This window comes from Varroa destructor, unplaced genomic scaffold (assembly GCF_002443255.2).
Source record: "Varroa destructor unplaced genomic scaffold, Vdes_3.0 BEIS01000001.1, whole genome shotgun sequence".
Classification (NCBI taxonomy): domain Eukaryota; kingdom Metazoa; phylum Arthropoda; class Arachnida; order Mesostigmata; family Varroidae; genus Varroa; species Varroa destructor.
In genome coordinates, this window is record NW_019211454.1 from 36,057,877 (window position 1) to 36,061,501 (window position 3,625).

Below are 3,625 nucleotides of genomic sequence, written 5' to 3' on the forward strand. Positions count from 1 at the left end.
ATATATGGGTTGCCTAGTGTAACGTACAAACGAATAACCAAGAACAAGGTCATACAAAGGCTGTACGAATATACCACAACACAGAATAGGTCCTAGACTAGTGTCAATCTTCTTTCGGGCTCGATTCGGTTTCTGAAAGGCGATGTCTAGCGTGGGCGCCTACTTGGACCGGATCGTTCCGACGTGCGTTAGCTTGACTCTGTTTCTGATACGTGCATAAATCGTCTGGTAGACATTTAATAGGCTGTATGTGGATCGAGTCGGATGGACAGACCTCACCACCAGTAACACACACATACGCTAGGCATAATGCTTTTTAATTGAAAAAAAAGTATAACAAATGCTAAGCTAAAATTCGTATGTTCTTGCCTTCCATTTTTATGTGTACTCCCTCTATCATTGCAGCATAGTTAGTAAGCTCTGAACGAGCGTGAGTAATATGCGTAAGACGTCCATCTGCGATTAAATATTGTGTAACTCTCGGTGTTGAAAATGTGTTTCGCAGAACAGATCATGTCGTATGCGATGATGATTAATTGAAGATTATCGCTAAACACTGAAGCGGTATCGAACTTGTGCTCAATGATTATTATATTGTTTTTGAAAGAGCGATTAATGAAGTCGGTAGTTTTTTTGAAAACGAAAGTCACACAAAAATGTAATTGGGCCACGCATGTGCATATTTTCCAGGTTGAAGACCTCTACGCTTTACTTCGTAGTGAATAACGGGCAAAGCGACAGAGGACTGACATAGAGATAACATAAAGTAACACATTTGTTATCACACATAGCCTTTTCTTTTTTCACTGTTTGCCTCTAACAAAAAGGTTGTATCTTTAAAACGAATGCATATACATATACAGATTGATAATAATAGTAAATTATAAGATTTGAGGTTTCTTGTTGTTATGACAACACTATACACTCACTCATTATGACATTGAGAAAAGCAACGTCCAAAATACACCCACTTGGCCTCTCAGTAAACGTACCCAGCAACTTGCCCACATACGCAATCTGACAAGACCAGCTCGTTCTGTATTGACCAGTGGCCGGGTCGTAAGTTTAGAGTAAAAATAACAGGGCGAAAATAACGACAAACGATCTTCAAGCAAGTATTGCCACGGTCGATTATCGACGAATTGATACGAACAATACGCCCCTGTTACTAACCGAAAATTCGGAAACCTAATTACAGAGGAGCTTGAAGCGCGACCTTCCTCTATAGCGGTTCCCCGATATATCCGTGCTAGATTAAAGTAAGCGGGGTCCAAAAGCACACGCACCATATTTTCTCGGTTTTCTAAATTAGAATTAAAATATATTTAATGTACATCTCGTGTGCATACGCAATGAACTATATCTGTCGCCTAGTGTTTATGAAAACAATGTTTGATCTGAGTGGTTGCGTACGGGTGCACATACTTGAGCCTAATACATATTTTTTTCGATAACATTTTTCAGACGAAGATTGATACCACTGGCCTCGACTGATAGAAAAGCCTCCCGTAAATCTATTCGGCCGTTACACACTGTTAAAAAGGTCCATATTCGCACATTTATCAACCGAAATTCAAATAATCAGCTTAAATATAAACAACGTCAGCCATGTGTAAAAGCAGAGAAAAAAATTTCTGCACATGTCGGACACTGAAAATTTTCGTGTGACGAACTTAGGAGATATTAACACTCTACAATATGTTGTTTAAGCGCGTTAGAAGAATTCTCGTCTCCATACTTTAATTCGATTAGTATATCCTTAAATGACTTGATGCTCAAATCTACGGTAAATCGATACACGTTATTTTTGCTGAAACTTCGTCATATAATAGCGCAGTTACATCTATTCACAAGGCCGTCGGTTTTGTTTCAGCACCGATCTCTGACGCCTACTAATCAAAACTTAATTGTCATTGTTTAAGTTACTGTTTGCACGTAACTAGTCTTCTTAATTATGTTTTGTTCCTCACTCTGTGACTCTTTGGAATAATCGGTACGGTTAGCAAATTGCTGTATGAGAAATAGGATGTGATCGAACGCATTCCCAGGAGTATTTCAATATCGAACTGCTTCTGGGTTCAAAAATTAGTGTACTTACGGTAGCTCGCTTTGACCATTTCTCCACCCTCGCTCCAACCCAATGTGAATGACCAGTCAGCTATGATGTCATAAAGGGTCGTGAAGGCGATCCATAAACGAAGAGCTCTAAAGCCAATCTCCCCAGGTTATTTTCTTAGGAAGAATAATTTCGATGCTGCTAACAATATAACAATCAGCAGATATTGTTGTCGTCGTGACCGTCAAGCACGATGGCGTGAGCATGTGGATGATGTTTCGTGACGTGTCGGACAAGGTTACTTTTCCAATGAGTCCTGAAATCGCAGTAAGAACACTGTAGTTTGTCTTCAGTGTGACATTTGATGTGCTGATTAAGATGACCCCGTTGTTTGCTTACGTAGCTACAAAAGGGGCATTGCAGGTTGCGATCAATATGTCTTCGCATATGCTTCTCGAGATAGTGAATGCTGGCGGTGGAGTAATCGCATTGAGTGCACGTGTATCGGACGTCTCCAGGGACGCCTAACATAGAAAGCGTGGTAGAACCTCCAAGCCAGGACACTTCGCTGCTGTCAAGCATTTCTATTTGGACGCCCCCGCCTGTAAAATAAAGGCGATTTCGATTAGGTGTTTGCGCAAAACGAATAAAGGAAGCAGGGAGACACGGCTCTACGACAATCATCATAGATAGCTGCGGTAAATTAATGCCATAGTCGACCATTCTACCCATGCAGGTGATATATCCACACGTCATCGGCGACTTCTCTGCGCCTGCTATTGCTTCGAAAGTAATTATCAACTTTACTCACGCTATATTAAACCAATATTTGCTTTGGGGTGTTCAAGATAAACTAGGCAAAACCTTCAGCGTCTGCGTCATATGAATAACGACTCCTCTTTTATTGGGAAATAATCAGAAGTCTTGTGTGTGACAACATCGACAGTTGTGCTCCTTTTGTCTAGAACAGCTCCAACGAGACCCTATAGAAAACTGGTGTTTCCCACACTCGTCCACATAATTGATCTGTAAGAAAAGCTTTATTAGACCGATGCGATTAGCATACAGTAGTTTAAGAAGATGCACCTTAATTAGCATAGAAGTAGCTGGTAAAAAATGAGCCAAACCATTCAATGTATTAAGGCGATTCTATCTCTTGCCCTAAATTATATAGAATAAAAACATGTATTTTCTTATAACGAAACATAACAACATGCACTTTGTATTTATTGAAGATCGCATAGCAAGTTCTTCCACTGGACTGTGTAACTGTTTTGGTTCACGTCCATTTTAAAGTATCGCTTTAATCAGAACACAGGACACTCTAGCCTGTCTACTTTTTACAGGAATAACACAAACGCGTAAATTGATTGTAAGTCGAAAGGGGACGTCTGTTTAGTCCAATGACGAGTCCTATTTTAACGACCATGATGAGTTTGATACTGTTGGCATGTGGTAGGTAGACGTTTCGGTAGTGTGGCTTATTTTTTCGGGCCTTTATGCTTCGTCCTGTGTTTACGTATACATCAGCTGTCTACAAGTGGGGCATGTCTAATTTTAATCTCATAT

The 3,625-nt window shown here is 40.2% G+C and overlaps 1 long non-coding RNA gene across 1 annotated transcript in view; it reads right to left on the minus strand.

Annotated features, from left to right (window-relative positions):
- The window catches only part of LOC111255626 (uncharacterized), an 18,003-nt gene extending 14,904 nt beyond the window's left edge, over positions 1–3,099 (minus strand). The window contains exon 1 of the long non-coding RNA XR_015329033.1: positions 2,099–3,099. This is a non-coding gene — a long non-coding RNA (uncharacterized LOC111255626). The remainder of the gene's footprint in view (positions 1–2,098) is intronic.
- Positions 3,100–3,625: the final 526 nt, after the last annotated feature.